Source organism: Symsagittifera roscoffensis, chromosome 2 (assembly GCF_963678635.1).
Source record: "Symsagittifera roscoffensis chromosome 2, txSymRosc1.1, whole genome shotgun sequence".
NCBI lineage: Eukaryota > Metazoa > Xenacoelomorpha > Acoela > Convolutidae > Symsagittifera > Symsagittifera roscoffensis.
Window position 1 is genome coordinate 73,920,832 of NC_087063.1, and position 20,582 is coordinate 73,941,413.

General features: G+C 45.7%; 1 protein-coding gene across 1 annotated transcript in view; it reads left to right on the forward strand.

The window, feature by feature from the left end:
- Positions 1 to 20,582, forward strand: part of LOC134839966 (cilia- and flagella-associated protein 54-like) — a 251,236-nt gene that overhangs the window by 33,357 nt on the left and 197,297 nt on the right. The gene's annotated exons all lie outside the window — the stretch shown is intronic.

Below are 20,582 nucleotides of genomic sequence, written 5' to 3' on the forward strand. Positions count from 1 at the left end.
TTAGTGTACTCTGACTGCACCCAATTACAGGGTTGGTAATTTCCAACTTTTTAATTTTTTTAAATTCCCATTTTAAACGCGTCATCTCGAAATTTTAATGGGCCTTTGGAGAACTTTGGAGGCCAAATTTGCGACCACTGAGAGCATCTGATAGCACCCTACTATACGGTTGGGAATTTCAAATTTCGGGAATTGTTTTTTTGGTACTACTATGATAGAGTCGTCCCTCGAAAAAGCAACTATGATAGACAGGTCCCGCATGCATTTCGCATGTTATAATTTTGAAAACTAATTTGCGTATAAATTATTCATTTCAAAAATCTTGCAAAATATGTTCAGCCAGAAACTTTTCAGATTGAAAATTGCAATAACTATTGTTTATATATTGAAATTTGCTCGCTGTACTTTATTTTACGATTTAACAACCATATAATTGGGTTGACTTATTTGTCATCAAAACCCACTATTGGCGGTTTTTTTTTAATTTCAACCTTAAAATGGTGAGGGGGAGGTTTTAAGAGCTAACAAAACATGAAATTTGTTTGAAAATAAACTGCGACATCTTTCTGAAAGGCGTAATCATAATTATTAAACGATTTGAGAGCTCTAGGTGTCGTATTCTCAAGGGACCTGGTTATTTTCAAGGGACCACTCTATCATAGTAGTACCGTTTTTTTAAATTTAAGATTCCCGACAAAAATTGAAAAAATCACAAAAAACGTCTTATGTCGGAAACTAAAATGATTTGAGCATTCATAAATAGAGTTAAGATTTGAGACGCCTGGGTATACGCTGACAATAAGGTAAAGTCTACATGAAGTTGGTAGTTTCAAATTTTGCGAATTTCTTTGTAGATAATTTCTTGGAGAAATTTTGAAAAAATTGTGACATTCGACCAGAATGGCCAAAATGCAATTTATGCAGGCTTCGAATTTTTAGCAGTAAGCCTTCCGAGTTGATGATTTCGAAGGATTAGCGACGTTATTGGAACGTTTAGCCAAACGGTGAGGGCTAGAATGTTCTAGTATTTTAAATTTTCAAAAATTCGAATGATGACGTCACATTTCTGAGAAATGCTGAAACGGCCATTTTAACAAAAAAGCGAGTAAAAAGCAGAACAACTTTTATCTGTGATTGCGAACAGAACGAAAATCGAGATTAAAGAAAAACAACAACGAACTACAATAGCAGAGAACGTTCCAAGTTGCAACTATTGTGCTGCTACAATAGTTCCAAGGCCGTTGCCAACAACGGTGAAGGGTGAGAACCAGCCTTCCGGATTGGTGTGAAATTGAACTTAAGGAGCTTGATTCACTGGATTCAAGAATCCGGAAGGGTTTCGGGACTGGAACTTTTAGCCTTTTATATAAACTTTTAGCTTCTTGTCATGTCCTGAATTGAATTTAATTAACAACTGGATTCGTTTTGATAAGGATGAGAAGCTAGGAGTTGGGGGAAAGGGTTGATCCATCTTCGATGGAGATGATGATTTTTATCTACTGAACAAAAACAATAGTAATATGATAAGTAGTAGCCCTGTTTTTAGGAGTGACCTCGTGGTCTGGGGATACTGAGACCCAGCCATGAGCTCACTAACTTTGCATGTAATTCAGTTAATTTGAGCGTTCTGGTCGAAGCCGGAGAACAGTAACGTTTTTGTCAGCCTGATGTAAGAAAGACCACCGAAAAGTACTGGCTTGGTAGAGACGGTGAAAAACATGCGAAGCTCTGTTTAGACGCTAGCCAGTCGTCTTAAGACTTAGTTTTGTTATCCGTCGATATGTATCTTCCGGGCGAATGTTACATGTATGTTTTTATGGCGCTCCTGGGTGTTATTCTTTCGTAATATCATGACCGGCGGAACCGTTAACGAGCACTCCGCGCCGAGCGGATGCTCACATTAACGCCCTTAATAGGCCTAAACTGCCGGGGCGGAAGGGTAGTTCGGAACGCGGAAGCCTTCCGGGTTGCCGTGAATAGTTTTTTAACCTAGTTAAGACCGAAAATTCATGAACCAGGAAGGGTGGGGGGAATCGCGAACCCCTCATCCCCTGAGTGGTTTGTGACCAAAAACACTTAAAGATATAAGCAAAACCAAACAAAAAGTAGTATAGTACCCAAGAAAAACAAAAAACATAAAAAATAACCGAAAAAACCAAAAACAGTAAAAAAGTAAAAAATCAGTAGAAATCATCCCCCCAGACAAGATGTGATTCAACCCCCCCGTTTGTTGTTGATAGATATATTGTTGTTACAGGCATTTATATCAGTCAGGATCGTTACGATCAATTTTGTGGCCCGTTTGTGAGGCTTGTACTGTAGGGTTATTTGAGCATTTAAGCACGTTAATGATAAATTGCGCTCAATCCGGAGGGGTCAGCTGATTTGCGCTCAATTCGGAAGGGTCTTGGGTGAAGACCGATCCGGCAAGCAGTACAAGGAGCAACAAGAAGGGGCTCAACGACAACAACAATCGACTGTTGGGTATCGTTAACAAGTTTTGTATCCATTTTGGTACAAAAAGTAAGATAGTAATCTGTGGGGGGCTCGACAGTGCTGCACTGTAGTGACCCTTCACCGAACTGCGAATATCCGAGTTAAGCACCTTAATTCGGATAATAAACAAACCCGGAGGGGTATAGTATTACTAATATTATTACTTAAATAGCCTATATTAATAGTCTTATATCGTTTTTCAGTGAAAAACAACGAAAACAGACCGGTTTTTAGGGTCAAAATAGCGATATTTTGATCCCCCCACAAGTCGCGATTTTTGAGATATCGATATTTTTTGAAACGGAAAAAAGCGCTAAGTTAGTGTGTTACATCGTAACTGCACTACTGTAATAAGTAGAACCGGTTAACTTTAGTTCGGAAGTGGTTGGAACTAGTTTGGTACCAAAAACCAAATTTTCCCAATTTTTGATAGTAAGAAACACTATAAAATCAGAAAATTTTTTGAAATCTTTGAGTTAGGACAGTAAAAATAGTTGTTCGGACAACGTCCACTAGTGAATCTACGAGTTTTAAAACCCGCTACCCGAAAGCCTTCCGGGTTGCAGAGAAATCGAACATAACGTGTTTGATTTGGTGGATTCATCAATCCGGAGGGGTCCAGGTAGCATAGTTTTTCGCAAATTTTTTCTACAAAAGCGTTTTAGATCGGGTCTTTTACATTGAACTAGAAGAGTATAGGCCTTGTGAGCTCAGATCAATAATTTTTAGGTCGAAAGGACCAGATTTGCGGAAAAAGTTAGGCGGAACCTATAAGAGAGAAAATTTTTGAATTTGGAAAAAAGACGTTTTGGTTAATAACTTTGGAACTACAGAGCATATCGAGTCAATCTTGGTACCATTAGATCAGAAATTAGCTGAACTTACTAGTAGGAAAGAGAATTACTCGAAAAAGCGAGCGAGAAAGTTTTTTGAGATTGTTTTTAGCAAATTACACAAATCCGGAGGGGTACACCCTTCACGTTTTATAAATTTTTCTGAAAAACCCTTATACCCCTACCAAAAGTTGATAGCGATTGAACTAAGTAATTTAGGACAGTTCTAGACAAAAAGGGAGGGCTGAAGGCACAAGACAACCATAATAGAGTCGAGATTAGGCAAGTGATAAGACCCTTCACCGTTAGTGTGAATTGTCAAATAAGTGCCTTAACTTCAATCCGGAGGGGTCTAGGAAAGGACCCTATACCCTTCCCAGTTAATTCAAACAGCATAATAGCAACGCAGAACGTATCCGGAGGGGTATAAGCTGAAATTAAGAAAACTACAAAAAGCTACTTTGACAGAGCTAAGGGCTCCCAATCCGGAGGGGTCGAAATTTTTCAAAGTCAGAGGGGTCCGAATCCGGAGGGGTCTACTTTCCACAAAACCGGAGGGGTCCGAATCCAGAGGGGTCTTATAGTTGCTAATTCCGAGGGGTCCCAATCCGGAGGGGTCTATATTCTGACAGTCCGGAAGGGTCCTATTTGTGCCAATCCGGAGGGGTATCATTTTATTAAGGACTTAGGTAAACGAAAGAAAGACTAAAAAGCGAGAGGTATTAGGTTATTAATACACAGGCTAGGTATCAGTGACTGCACTGGTAACTTGCCTTTCAAAAAGAACCAGACTAATACAAAACAGATCCGAACTCGGATATTCGCGACACTAAGTCTAAATTAGAAAGAGCGTGACTCATTGGTGTGGATTGAAACATAATACGTTTTTGGGAAAAGTGACTGCCCTGAGGATTTTAGTAGGTCTAGCTCGGGCAGTCCGAAGGCAGATAGGTAACACAATACTCGGTGGGTGCAATAGACGCCCACTTGAGAAAATTACTGCCTTCAAAGTTTTGTCTGTTTGGTGCAGCACCAAGCAGGGAAAGCTTTTTCTTTAAAAGACAGGTTCGACTATTGTACTGCGACCAACTAAGAGTACAAGACACATACGTTTTTTTTTATATATACATTCATATTGTGTCAATATATAATTCTTGTTTTTGATTTTAAATCAACCTAAACTGTGCTTGATTGGGTAGTGACTACACTATCTTTTAAATTGACTGATAACATCATATTGTGCTAGTTCCCAGATCTTTGGACCGATAATCGGCTAGTGTGAATAAATTTTATACAAACTATACTCTGACAACATACAGGGATTCGTGGTCACTATTTAATAGAATCTGGTGAAATTTATTGTGTTGTGTCATTATTTTTGTTAATAAAACTATAAGGTCTCTAGCAATTGAGTCAAGAGTAGGCATAGGAAAGTGACAAATAAAGAATGAGTTTAGACAAGTCAAGGATACCAAAACGAGGTAATAGCTCTAGGAAATTCATACCTGAAAAGCAAAGAAAAACGATGACCGATCCTTTTGTGGATTGGATCAAGCGAACCCGGTCCGATAAAGAGGGGACGGTTTCAGGCAGAATGGTTGAAACGAGAAGTCAAAAGACCTCAGAAGAGCGAAGAGAACTGTTAGAAGTGGAGGTCAATACGGACCACACCATGAATGACAACCAGGAAGTAAATGAACTGGAAGGGAGAGGCAGAAGGCTGGCGAGTGAATCTACCCCGGTAGAACAAGGCCATGATTTTGCCACTTCCACCGGGACATTGGATCGAGAGGAGATGTCGGAACTGTCCGACATCTCAACTGAAGTAACGGCAACTAGAAGATCTCCGACAGACAACACTATGATGGCAGGCGGAACGGGGAAACAAACAACGTCATCATCATTCTCAGAAAGAATGAAGAACACCTTCGGAAACATCTTTCCATTCAGCATGGGAGGAGGAGCAGGAAATGACGGTGAATCCCAAGAGGAAGAGGATGAAGAAGAGCAAGGGGACTTTGGATCTCAGGTCAGCCTCAACAGTTCGATCCAGGAGAACGAGGCATACGTCGGAGGAGAGACTGGAACCATGGACAAATTTGGTGTAGTGACAACGATAAGCAAAGAGGCAAACACACCAGGCCAGTCAAAAGACTTCGCGATTAGGACAAGTTCAGAGCCACAAACTGGATAGAGTAGAACCAGAGGGCTAGGCAACGCGATAGCGGATCCTGAAATAGATAATGATAAAACGTCAAGACAGAGAGCCAAGGCCCGGATCTCTACCAGCACGAAGCTACCTGGGACCGACAGAGTTACACCACCACTAGTGACGCCACTCATGGATAACGGGGCAGCACTAGAGGAAGCCTTAAACAACATAGTGGGCAGTTTAGGAGAACAAAATGAACAGATGTCGATAAGGATGAGTGAACTGGAAAGAGCAGTTCACATTGAAAGAGAAAGTCTGCGGGAAGAAATAAACCGCAACAGACAAGAAGTTGGCAGAAGCGAAAAACGCTTGAAAGAAAGAACGGACGAACATATGACGAGGAACTTGTCACGAATGACAAGAGAGGCGGAACAGAGGGAGTTACGCTTAAGAGCCGACATGGAGAAGTTAAGAATTCAGCAAGAGCAGTCTCTTGGGTCTCTTGACACAAAGATAGATGCGATGATGGAGAGGCGAACTCAGGCTATCATGGATAGGTTGGACGGGCTACTAAGCAGCAAGAGTGGACCAAAAGAAGGAGAGCCGAACTCGGGAGGTCCCAGCAGGGAACCGAGGGTGAACTTCAATGAACATCAAAGGAGGAAGACATATGGATCCACTAGAGGCAGGGGCAGTTCATCAGGCTATGCCACAAGGGGTAATACAGCATGGGGCCCGAACAGTAGAGCGAGTTCAACGGGGAACAGACAAACCTCGAACGAACGCCCAACGCAAAGCACACATGCGACTGGGAGAAGCGATTCTGGCAACATGGGGCATACAAGCCCGAGGAGGAGTCACATGGGCCAAGCGGGAAACGCTCATGGTGATTCGGATTGCAGGGATGCACCGCACACAGAGCCTTCGACAAGGTGTGAGGACACTCAAGCGGGACTCTCAAGGGATGCTACGGCAATGGCCACAGCATTTGAACCCCTGAACAGGTCTTTGGAGACATTCCTGACGCGGTTATCTAGAACCAATGAACGCAGTGAAAAGTCCAGAAGAGTCTTTAAGAAACCAAGATGCTACAAAGACGAATCTGATGGCTGTATTGATACCTGGATAGAGGTAATGAAGCTGCATTTCGAGGAAGAAGACTTGTCTGAGAGACAGGAATGCAGCGCGCTCACCAGCAACTTAGAAGGGACAGCCCTGAACTGTGTCATGGCCAAGAAACAGTATCAACGTGACACTGCAGAGAAAATCTTCGAAATCTTGTTAAACCGTTTCGGATCAGGCGTGCAGGGGCACCAGGCGATGATGCGCTTCGAGAAACGGAGGCAACGGGAAGATGAAACCATAGACAAGTTTCTCGATGATTTGGAAATGCTGAGAAGACGCAGCCAACCGGATGAGTCAAACCAAAGGATGAACCTGGCCGTAGCCTCAAAATTCATCGATGGTGTGAAAAATGATGAACTTCGTACGATCCTAGCAACGCATTACACACCACTATCAACTAATGCGCCAACACCGGAGGAGTTGAGGCTCAAATCAAAAGAGTATCTATTGTTGAAACCTCCTTCGAGATCTGGATATTACAAGAACAATTATGGCAATTTTAACAACGGACCAGCAAACCAAGGGAACAATTGGTACAAACCGAGGGACGATATGGACAAGAGACGCTCTTGTGCCAATTGTAGTTCAACAGACCATCACGTGTCAGCATGCCCAGCTTACAAACAAGGCATGAAAGCAATAGGCTTTAGCCTCGAGGACGAAGATGCGTCAGAGTTGGACCATGAGGATTTCATGAGAGGAGTAATTGCGAAATTCGGCCCGAGGTGTTTCTTTTGCAACTCGGAAGGTCATTTTAAATCAGATTGTCCGCAATTCTGGGATGCAGTGGCAGACATCAAGCATCCAAGGCATGAAGAAGCTTTGTCAGGAGTGAAAGCAAGCAAGGCTCGACTCTTGAGCGAAGCAGAGGCACGCAGGAAGGACAAACCTCAAGAGCTGGCGGCAAAGAAAATGCAAGCGGTAACAGAAGAAGCACGTGAACCGGAACCAGCAACTGCGGCCGATGACTTCAAGATCGATTATAAGGCAGCCGCAAAGGATGCTCTAAATAGAGTACAGCAGGAATTGGTGACGAAAGAGATCGAACAAAAAGTGAAACTTGAACTGGAAAATGAAAAGCTTCAGGAGCAACTGAATACCTTCGAGGCAACGGAGTTCGAGGAGACGAAAACACCAAGCAGTTTAGATATGAAACTTAAAGTGATCTCCGGTAAGAGGTTCGGCATGGCGCCGCAAGGAAAGAAGATACAGTCGATAATCTCAGTGGCTGGACACCAGGTAATAAGAAATTTGAGTGAACCATCAGAGTTCACTTTAATGCATTTGGACACATATGCAGATTATCTGAGGCAGGTGGAGCCACGCACTGAGTCGAGAGCTGTGCGAGCACTACTAACGACGGGTGGCCCTCGCATGAAGAAACTTCATGGACGCTACTTGGAGGTCTATGGGCCGTATCAAATAATGCTGAACGTGGATGGAATCAGCATCTACACCAGGACTTACATAACAACAGATGATGACCAAATGGGGCAGATCTATTTGGGTGAAGAGGAACTCAAAGTCCGCAGGATAGGCCATGACGCCATGATGGAACAAGACGCGGTACATATTGGATATGAAGCAGATGTGACAGCACACCTGCTTGACACCAACGGAACAAAAATCGGAGTCACAGGGCTTCTGGACACAGGCGCGGTAGTGAGTGTGATGCCGATAAAAACCTGGGAGAGAATGGGCTTCACGCGGGAAGATCTGATTCCTACGAATCTCCGACTAGCCGCTGCAAATCGAGGAGCTATCTACGTAGCCGGAAGAACACCGGTGACGGTCCTTCACATGGGAGGACGGAACCTTTGGATGAGCTTCCTGGTGGTAGAGAATCTGGACGATGCCGACCAATTCATCTTGGGCAGAGATTTTGTCAGGAATTTTGACGTGATGATTGACTTGAACAACGGTCTAATACGGATTAGAAACCCGGACCGAAAGTATGTTAAGAGACCAGTTAATAGGATAATAACAGATGAAAATAAGGTACCAGTTTTTTTGGATAGAAAAGTAAAGTTACAACCAGGACAAGCTGTAGTAGCGATTTTTAGAATGAGAAATTTAAATTCGTTAAGTGATAGTAAACAGGTTTGCTTAGTACCGAATCCAAATAGTCAGAGTTCGGTGATTTTAGGCCGGAGCTTCTCGGTAACGCGAAACGGACTGTGTGTCAGTGTGTTGTTGAACACACTGGACACCACGGTTTCAATCCAGCGTGGAAAGAAGCTTGGTTACGCATTGCCGATGAGGACCGACTATGAGGAGACAGAAAACTCGAAGAAATATAGTGTGAAAGACTGTCCTTATCATGCAAATAAAGATAAAATCTTAAAGAGAATTAATGAATTAAAATCTATTCATAAATTGTTTTCAATGAAATCCGAAACGGACGACGGCTTATCAAGCTGCTCGAATTTTCCGGAACGCCCCTCGTCATATGAACTAGATTCTGACAAACCGGTTTTGCCAGAAATAGAACATTTAAAAGGAAAAATAGGTGAGGGAGATTTTGAAAAATTGCGGGACCTCCTAGATCGGAACGCCGAAGTATTTTCAAAACATAAGGCGGACATCGGTTGCTGTAATTTCGTCGAACACGAAATCGAACTAGAAGAGGGCGCCGTTCCCCATAGGGAAGGCGCAAGGCGAATGACGCCACATAAATCGGAAGCGTGCCGAGCGGAAATAGAAATGTTGCTTGAATACGACATGATAGAACCCTCGAAATCACCATGGGCTTGCGGAGTAGTAATGGCGAAAAAGAAAGGGGGCAGCTTAGATTTTGTTGCGACTTTCGTTACTTGAACGCGGTAACGATTAAAGATGCGTACCCGATACCGCGAATAGACGAGAGCCTATCCAAACTTGGTGATGCAAAGTTCTTCACCACATTGGACTTAGGTTCTGCCTTCTGGCAGGTTCCTTTGCGGAAAAAGGATAGGGAAAAAACCGGTTTCGCGTGCGAATTGGGGTTGTACCAGTGGAAGAGGATGCCCTTCGGCTTGTGCAATGCAACAGCAACCTTTCAAAGGCTGATGGCTCAGGCTTTGACAGGAGTGACCAAAAAGTACGGGAATCTCTTGATGTGCTACGTGGATGACGTAGTCACAGCGACACCAACCCTGGAGGATCACATTGATCGACTCGATGAGGTCTTCGGATGTATGAAAAGAGCAGGCTTGAAATGCAAACCATCGAAATGTGAAATCCTTAGGGATTCGATCAAGTACCTGGGAAGAATGGTGGACCGGCATGGTGTGAGGCCAGATCCAGAAGCAGTAGAGGCTGTGCTGACATGGAAAGCTCCTAGAACGGACACACAGCTCATGAGCTTCCTAGGGTTTGCCAATTACTACCGAGAATTCATAAAAGGATACGCGGACAAGGTGTACCCGATGCAGAAGCTGATGCGCAACAAAGGGAAAAAGTTCGAATGGAACGATGAGGCACAAGTTGCTTTCGAGAACATAAAGCGGGAACTGTGCGAAGCGCCAGTGCTGGGCATGCCTACAGAAAAGGGCATGTATGTTCTTGACACAGACGCATCGGTGGTGGCCATCTCAGGAATATTGCATCAAGAGCAAGAATGGAACGGAAGAACAGTTCTCCGTCCCATTGCATACGGCAGCAAAGTCTTGAGTGACACAGAGATGAAATATGGCGCACCAAAAGCAGAAATGTTTGCAGTAGTCACCTTCGTGGAGAAGTACCGTGCATACTTGGGGAGCGCTCCTTTCAAGTTACGCGTGGACAACAGAGCGTTATCCTGGTTGAAGACCTACTCGATGGATCAGAGTTATATTGGTAGATGGATAGTAAGACTGGATGGCTACCATATGATAATCGAACACAGGATGCGTGATAAACATCAGAATGCTGACAGTCTCAGCAAGAAAACTGAATTCTATGAAATATTGGAGCAGAAGCAGGCCAATCAGGCGGAAGTAAAGGAGGGATTCTCGTTTCTGGACAAAGAAACTTATGAAGCGCTTCCCTTAACGAGATGGTTGGATAAGTCTGGACATCCAATTCCAGGGCATCCTGAGTTACCTGTAGAGAAAGCAGCTGAGATAAAGATCCTGTCCAAGGAGGATCCAGTCCCCTTAGATTTGTTGCTGCGCTCGAACCTGGTCCAGCAAGAACTCTCTCGCATGAATATAAACAGCCTCTCATTATTGGATAAAACGGTGCAAGTCACACCACAAGTAATGCGGATGCTGGGTGGATTGTTAGAAAGAGAAGTGACCAGAGATGACCCCGAGTGGACAGCAGCAGTGGCATCGCTGACAATCAGTGAGAAGGTGAAGATCGTGCCGTCCAGACGACAACACGAAGAGAACGAGAGGGTTTGTAGGACAATAGTTCAGCAACTAGTATCCTCAATACCCCAAGAGATTTTAACCAGTACTTCTTACGGACAGAAAGGACAGGAGAGCGGCAGGCAAAAGAAAACTGTCACTTTTGTAGACCGGGATAAAGACGGTGAAGTTGTAGAACAAAATCTGCTGCAAGACTATTTGTCCGGGGAGAAGGATGAGGAGAAAAACCAGCGATCACAAGATCAACACCCGGGACAAGGAAATTTGTCCGGGGAGTCCGAGATAGACGAGAAAATTCCTGAGGAGAAACAGGACCTAGAGAACAAAGTTTTGTCCGGGGAGTTCAGATGGATGCGAAGGAAATACGGACATGATCTGGAGGAGCGTGCAGTCTCCAGCACAACACCTTCGACGGAGGATAATGATTCCCGAAACTCAGGAATGGATACCTATTCCGACAGGAATTCCACCTCGGGATCAGAACTGTCAGAACTAGCGATACACACGCTACTAGTGGAAACTCGGGCGAGAGACCTGGACAGAGAGGTGTACCAGGATCCGGACAGCGATCGCTACCTTATACCGAGCGAAAGTGTCTTTGACAACGCAGCGGATGACTTAGAAACAATAGCGGTATCGAAACGTTCGATAAGCCTGTTGCCGCAGAAAGAGGTAGTCAGGACTGATCTTCAGCCGTTTCAGCAAGAAACACAACCGTTGGCGAAGATTTGGTGCGTTAAGATAGAAGAAGACACACATCAGCCCAACGAGCTGAACAGTCAGATGAGAGTCATGAAGACGTACTTGAAGGCGAGATACAGACTCTCGGACCTTCTAAGGGCGCAGAGGAATGATCGCATGACAAGCAACCTAAAAAGGTGGATAGAAAACGGTGCACCTGACAAAGGTGACCTGGAAGAAGACAGCTATAGGATCCTGAGACAATACTTCATGCAGAAGGAGGGGAGGTTATATCTGAACAAGGACGGGATCGTGGCTTGCAGGAGAAGAGAAGAAGACAAGGTCTTATACAAATATAACGCGATAGTTTTGCCGCAACTCTATCAGACAGAACTATTATTCAGGTCGCATGATCAGATGGGCCATCAAGGGATCGACAAAGTGTATCAGAGGATTCTGAAGCGCTTTGAGTGGCCTGGGATGAAAAAGGCATGCGAGAAATGGGTGACAGCATGTCTGTCATGCCAACAGGTCAAGGATCCTAGGAAGTTGCGATTTCCTTTACAATCAATTGAGTCGTCTGAATTCAACGAGGTGGTGCAGATAGATCACCAGAAGATATGCATGACAGACAGCGGTTACAACCAAGTCTTGGTCATGATAGATCACTTCACGAAGTATGCAGAGGCCGTGCCCTGCATAACTGCCTCGGCGGAAGAGACATGCGACCACCTGATCAATACGTGGATAGCAAGACACGGATGTCCAATGACGTTTCAATCGGACAATGGAACGGCTTTCGTAGGCGAGCTTACGAAAGAGCTTATGAGACGGTCACAAGTCGCTCAGGCTCACTCCACGACATACCACCCTCAGACGAATGGCTTAGTGGAAAGACAGAATAGGACGTTAGTGTCGATGCTGAGGGTATATTGTTCCAAGTACATGACCGATTGGGACAGATACCTTCCACAGGTGATGGGAGCTTATAATAGCACGCAACACTCCACCACTGGGGTCAGTCCACACATGATGCTGACGGGACACGAGAAGTCTTTACCCTTGACATTCTTCTACCCAGAATATGAGGGGAAGAAAACATCTCCACAGGTTTACGTGAGGGATGTGATCAGACGTCAACAGGAGTTGAACGATCTGTGTAGACGAAATACTCAGCAAGCACAGGCAAGGCAGAGGAAAAGATTCGACAAGAAAGCAGCTGGTGCAAAGGCTTACTCGGTGGGAGACTACGTATGGGTATTTCAGAACGTTATACCACCGAAAGGAACAAAGAAGCTTCTAAAAAAGTGGAGGGGACCCTTCATGATTACAGAGGTGCACCAAGAGGGACGTTTTTATAGACTGAGTACTGGCCGAGCCGCCCACTACGAGAACATCAAGCCACACAATCCATCGACAGAAGACTGGTGTATACCTGCAGACATGGAAGAGGGGGATTATCTAATGATGAACCCTGCTTGTGAGATCAATGAAAAAGGCACCAGGGAGAAGAACGATGGAAACGAAGTCGTAGAGGAAGGCACGGATACACCATGGGACCTGGATCCCATCGAACAGATCGAAGCAGACGATGAAACCTTGCCCTACGCAGAGGAAGATTGGCAGGATTCCGAACAGACAGAGATTCCCAAGAACATGGAACCAGATCTTCCGTTCACGATGCAGACTCGTCAGAAAGACGGGATGAGACCAAGAAAGAAATACAATCCTTACGGTGACGACTTCGTAGTGGATAGGATAGATCTAAAGAAAATAGTGGAGGAAGTAGTGGGTTTAGAGGAAATAACCGTGTCACAAGACATTGACATAGTCGATGATCACAACGATGAGTGGGTTGACGACTGGTCGAAACCCGAGGTGGAGTTCGACGATGAGCAACAGCACAGCAGTCAAATGAACAAGACCTGACGAACCTGCGTGTCTTAGAGTGGCTGAACGAAATGACATCAGACCCTAAAAAGACCAGCGTTACGATTCAAGACGTAGATCGCGAAAGCGCGAAATACATTAAGACCGAACGAGATGATCCTTCCTGGGCTGCCCAGGAAGGACAACTTCTCATTCCAGCTTCTAATCTTGACTTAATACCCGGTATGCGATCGACGGGGACGCCGATGGATATTTTTGTCCGGGGAGTGGGGGTAGGACTTACCCACACTGAAGACTTGATAATAAAAAAATTGAGAATAGCAAGAGAAACAGGAAACTTAGAAGCAGAAACAGGCGAAGAACCTAAGAAACCTGACATAGGCAGGGTAGTTGAGTCATATTCATATTTTAACTTACCAAATGAATATTCAAGTAACATAGTACTAACAGATAGTGATTTCATACTCACAAACAGAACATGTGCGATAGCAATCACCGCAGACATGAGTTTTAGGACGGCGCTAGCGGCAGATTTTAAGAGGGAATACAAAAACGTGGAATTCCTTTGGAAGCAAAGACCAGGGATAGGGGGCGTAGCAGCCTTACCCCCGGCGGTGTCGCAGATACCGGGAAAGTACTTATGCTTCTTGGTAACGAGGGCGACAGAGAAGCAGCACGTGGACCCAGAAAACCTAGTCTTGTCTTTGACGAGGCTGAGGGACTTCCTTGTGGAAATGGACGTGAAGGAGCTTTCGCTTCCAGTGTACGATCCAAATAGAGGAAGACTGCATCCTCGGGAATTGTACGCGCTTGTACACGTGATATTCTCTGATACGAACATACAAGTATATCTACATAAGAAATATTACTTAAGTATAGGCTGAGTGATGTACGAGAGGGTGTTAGGCCAAAGACTAAGTTGTGTGTAATATGTGAGAGGTGCGTTATGTTATGTTATGTGTTAGGTTATTAAGATCATGGGTAAGTAGGGGTTAGTGACCATGAACAACTAAATGACGATCTTGGGAATAGATCCAAAGTTTGGACTGTCCAATCTTAGGTCGAATTCCAAAATTTTAGAAACCAATTGATTTTAATAAATTTTAGGATAAATATCTTTTGATCTGAACTGTCTTTAAGCAAATTTTAACGATGTATGTTAAGGTGAAATTGACAAGTGTGACATTCGTGATTTCTTTTCTAGATCCTGATTGATCATTTAATTGCTCACTTGAGTCAAAACTTGAAATCGAAATCAAATCAAACTTGGAAAAGAACAGTATGGACAATTTCAACCTGGATGAATTGATGGACCTGGCTGAGGCATATGTAGGACCGATGGTAGATGCGATCTATCGTCGGCTGATCGAACGAGACTTCGCTCTGGAGGACCCAGAGGTGGTCATGTTGCTGACCGCCCTGATTAACATCTTGGGGCACGACAACCGTGGGGACCGCCCCACGGAAGTCCTGTTGATGGCAGCATATGGAGAAAGAGGAGTACTAGACCGCCCGAACATGAGAGTGATGAGGTGGAGAAACGGGGCTCTCTCAGGGAGTGACTTGGCGAATGAGCCTGGGTTGGGAAGTTCTAGGACTTACCAACCAGGTGAGATGCCAATGCCCTCCAAGCCCAAACCTGGGCTGACGAGAATGCATCGGGAGATGAACAGCGAGGCGACCTCGTCTGGTTCACCACTGAGAGTAGCTGTGCCACCAAAAGGGGCGAAAGTAACACAGAAGGTTCAGACGAACCAAACCATACAAGATCTGGACGAGATGAACGATCAGTTGAGAAGTACGAAGAAGGAGTTAGACGATATGACGAAGACCATGCTGGCGATGGAGGAAGACCGGGACATGTGGAGAAAGTTGTTTGAAGACTGCAACAAAAAGCAGGGCCAAGAGATCGAACGCTTAAGGCAGGAATACAAAGAGCGATCGGAGCAGGTGGCGTTGACGTCGTCCATTGAGAAAGTGATACCTGCAAGGGATATTCCTCGTGGGCAGTCCCCGATGGAGCTCTTGACACCTCGAGAAATGAGTCAAACAACGGAGACACGGCTTCCAGCAGAGACGAACCGAGTAACAATCCCGGATCCTAGTGACACCTTGGGTGATCCCGTCGTAGAACAGACAGTGAGAAAACTGATAGAGACAGCTGGACGACTGGTCGCTAACAAGAATGCACCAGGTTCCGGGGTGACTGCACCCTATGGAACGATTGACGATACGGGCAGAGTACAACTCTCCCAGACAGTAATCAGACAAGGGATGAGTAACGTGACACCACTCATGGGGAACTCGAGAATCCCTGAGAGGAAAGTAAGGAAGATGCCAGCGAAGAAAGTGTCTCGTGTAATGGACGTGCAGAAGAATAATCAATTAAAGTATAATTTCACAGGAGTTCCGGAGACAGATCCGAGAGCCTGCTTCAATCGAGCTACCTGGAGCCCGGCTGTGAACCTGCAGCAACCACCACTCGGGACATCTCACCTGATATTGGGAGACAGCTTAGTTAGAGTGCTGTCGAATTTGAGGACCTCATGGGTCACCACGGTGATGGCCTTTGGAGGCGCGACGATTGCCCAATTATATCGCATGGTGGAGCTGATGAATCCAGGGAAGATACCCAATGTGATGATCTTAGTTGGGGCGAATGATATCTCCAGAGGATCAGATGAGCAGGAAGCACTGTGGGAATCAATGATGGTGTGTTTGTTCACTACTCTCTGGCAGAAGTTCAGTTGCGCGGTACTGACTGTTTGCACGGTGCCAATGAACGCAAGAAGCCTGACAGCATCAGGAAGAAGGCACAACGAGGGAGTCATGAGATGGAACAACATCTTGAGAAACCTAGCAAATCGAAATGCCGGAAGAATGATCCTCATGAACATTGAACATGAATTGAGAGCCATGGATCAAGCCAGACTGACCACAGATGGCATCCACTTCGACAGCATCGAAGGACACGCTTGGTTGAATCGAGTCTTCCAAGAACGGTTGGACGAGCTGGAAGCAGAACTCTTTGACACAGGAGTGCTGAAGGAAGAGGGAACGGTGAGTGATACGGTGATCACCACCTTTGTGCCTCCTAACCTGGAAACACGATTGGGTACGGTCCCAGCCGCCATAAATTACCGGCAACAAAGCTCCAGTGAACCAGGTCGAAGAACAGACGTACAAGATCGGTTGGGAGAAGCACCGATGAGGAGGACAATCCATCCTAGGAAAAGGATAGGACCTGTCAACCAACCAATCGAGGAAGTAGCAGGCACATCCAGATCGGACACTAGATCGGAGACGACGAGTACCAGTCGAGAGGAAAGACCGAGCAGAGGCTCATTGATGTGGTCGCGATCCATACCGTCTCCTTGGCATATATACAAAGAAGAACTAATGAAGCTGGACCTACAGAGAGTGAGCTTCATCGAAGATGCAAGGAGGATGCTGAATGGAGCGACGCTATCCGTCAGCAGATTGTACTCGATAACCGGCGTAGACTGGTTGATAGCCGATAGCATAAATTTCAGCTCCACGACGGCCTTGAGATTTGCCGACTTGGAGGGACTGCCCTCCAACAACACAATAGGACCTGTGAATGCAAGACCGTTGCAAGATGTGAGATTGAACCATGATGAGAGGAATCGTGAAGAAAGGCCAGGAAGATTCCTGACGGCGAGAGCGCCGATTGGACAACACGTGAAGATATTTAGGCAATTGACGACACCACCTGGTCATGTGAAGGAGAGAGTGTACCCAAAACTAGTGAACCAAGATGGTGATGCCCAGAGATATGGCGGATTGACAGCGATAAAGAAAGATGAGACCATCTTCGCCGCCTACGACAAAGCAGAGATGAGAAAGGCCAAAATCATGGTAGTAGCGAATTCAGAGTTCGTGTACACCTCTAAGTCTTTGTTTTGGCCGGACGTCATAATGCTGGCCGCAGTTGACCTAGACCTATTGCAATCAGTGTCATTGGCTATAGGGGTACAAAGGCAGACAGAAATGAACCCGATAACGATTGTGTTTGCTGGCATCAATGACCATCTACACAGTAGAGGTTTTCTGAGCAGGCTCAGAGATCCTGCAACAGCAGAAAACGCAGTATGGCCCGCGATAAAAGACATCCTGGAGTCAATGGGTGAAGTGGTAGACGCGACAAAGGAGGGATCATTCAACAAAGTGACATTGAGAGTAGTATTTGCGTTGTCTCCGGGATATGCATATCTCCCGGATGGACTGAAATTTGTGTATGCAATGGTAGCCTTACTTTCGGAGGGAAAATATGATGTGATCATATCAGCCCCGAATCGCATGATAGAGATGGAGAACCTGAGGCCACTTAAGGCTGAACTGCCTGCAGTATGGTCAGATATCTCAAACGCGATGAGAGGGTTCAAGGACCACGCGCTACACATGTTGGTGTTGGACGAAGTACTGGGGTTAGAACTGTCCAACTTCAGTCGGCAACTCAAACTGAGACCAGGAATAGATGACGACCATCGAGTGATCACGGCGATGTCCAACGACTTGTGGTTCCGAGCAATGGAAGTGGCGAGTGAAGACACGAGAAGAAAGAATTCACTGGAGACGAGAGCTCATCTGGAAGCGATGGTGCTGAGAACCAAGCCGGAAGCAAACCAGTGGCTACACCTGAATCCGAGAGTAGCGACATTGGGTGCAGATGCTTTTCAGCAAGGCCCAGTAATGATCACTAAGATACACGCCTACTTGTTGAAGGAGGTGAACCTGGCGGAAAATGCCGGAGAAAAGACAGCTGAGTTCGTGAACAGAATGTGTCAGATTACTCTGGAAACCTTCTGGACCCAGGAAGTGAAAGGACAGGAGGGATTTGAAAGGACAGACAGCATGCTAGAAGGGTTGGGAGCCGGATGGACCGCGTCCTTCTTGGCAAAAGTCTACCCGAAAGTCTCGCATTACTTGATAAAGGAATTCCTCCAAGTGGTAGTGAAAGTATCGATAGTGGAATTAATAGCCTTTTTCGTGACATTTGGAGCGGAGAATTTCGTGAAAGGACCGGTGATACTGCTTACGGATGGAATACAGAACCTGCGACTAGATGGACTTTTGACATTGATCGCAATAACCCACGGAAACTTGGGAGGACTGATGAAACTGGCACGTTGTCCAGAGGAGATGAAAGAGAGAGTGAGGAATCTGGATATGAAGAAATCCACAGACTCGTGGAACAAAATAAGAGACCTGAGACACACTCTTATCCAGTATCTCTTGCAGCAAAATCGCTTTGGAACCGGAGAAGACGAGACAATTGAAAGAGAGGAAGATGTTAGACGACATGTTGGAGGCATGCCGCTGTTAACAGATTTGAGCTTAGCTATGAGAATCGATCCCTTGGCGCTGATCAGAGGAGTCACGGAGTTCGTGACAGTGATCTATGGACCAGCAGTCACCTTTGCGTTCCCTGACGTTAAAGTGGAAGCATATAGGAGGTCGGTGTTGCACCTGAACCTCATATCGGCAGTGGACGGTAGTACACTGAACTGGTGTGAGCAGCACGCATTGCGAGAGCTCATGAGTGAAGATCTGTTATTTGCGAAAATATCGGAGCCAGAGATGACAGTCATCAATTTTGACGATCACTTCTGTGACCGCATGGGAGAAGTAGAAAGAGGGCACATCGAGGTGTTTCCAAAGCTTTGGAATCTGAGGCCCTATGACAAAACGAATGGTGAAATGACCAGAGTGCCTCGTCTCACAGCAGCGTATCACAAGGTGAGAGAAGAGACGAAGGATTGGGGCGATTACAAGAAGCTACCCGAAGCAATCCCTGAATTCCCTCTGATAAGAAGGATGTTGCTCGGAGCAGTCTCCGTAGTACAAACTCCTAGGTTGAGAGCATTCGAAACCAATGAAAGGAGAGTAGGGAATTTCTCGGCGACGATGGATCCATACTTCGTGGGGAGAAATGCCGCCGTGTTACAGTACACACGATTTGCGTACACGGATCAAGCGACGAGAAGGCGAATAAGCAACGCTGCTACTCCCAAGCCTGAAGGATTTGATGAGGAATGGAGGGGACTAGGCTTAGCTCCAATGAGGATGAGAGGCAGGACTGAATTGCCTGAAGCCTCAGTAATCCTGACCAGTGTGAGAAAGGAGATGAAAGCTGCGGGAGTATTGCAGACGAGAATTTTCCTAGCACCCTTCGGCTGCGAAGAAATCAAAGTGGTCCATGGAGAAGAGGAAGATAAATCAGCCGGTACATTGCTCATACCGAGATTCCAAGAAGAAGCTGACAATGACAAACAAGGACCATCGAACTCGAATAGGGACAAGTCAGAAGGAGATGACGGACAGGGTGGAAACCGTCAGACTGAAGAACCCATGCAACAAGATCAAGCTGGTGGGGAGGACGACAGGGCATCGACAGGAGGAACATCCAGCCTGGATTTCAATATCTTCAGTGATCTTGAGAATAATGCAGACACGTTGGAGACGACTGAGCCAGCGGATGAAGGCATCTCGACACTGGAACCTCCGTCAGCCTTTGAGGAAATGAAACGGAATTTGCCGGAGAGCAGCTCTCCTGGCAATACAAGAAATAACGATCAGAGAATCCTCATGGAATCACCTCGGAGGAGAAGAATAGAGGCCTCAGCCAGAGTACCTTTCTTGGGAACGCTACCCGAAGAAGAATGGGAAGTACATCACCGAGACCACGAGAGTAGGACGGGATGTAAGCTGGACAGAGTGGCGTTCATGGAAGAAGTCTGGACTGTGATTCAGAGCTATGGGACCCAGTCCATTCTCAAAACAGGTCTCAATCAAACCCTTGATGAGAGAAGTACTTGACAAGCTTGATGAGTGTGAAGGGAGACTGAGTGAGTTATTGATCGGCTCAGCCACTGATGAGAGTGAAGCGAATTCTCCCATCAAGATGACACCGCAGGACAATGAAGGAGAGGTGGTGTACCTGTCAAGGACCAGGAGAGGAACGATGCGATCGAAAATGGTGATTGATAAAATCAATGCGATGAAAATGAAGTTAGGCAGCAGAGTGATGCCGAGGAGGATTGGAAAGACGAA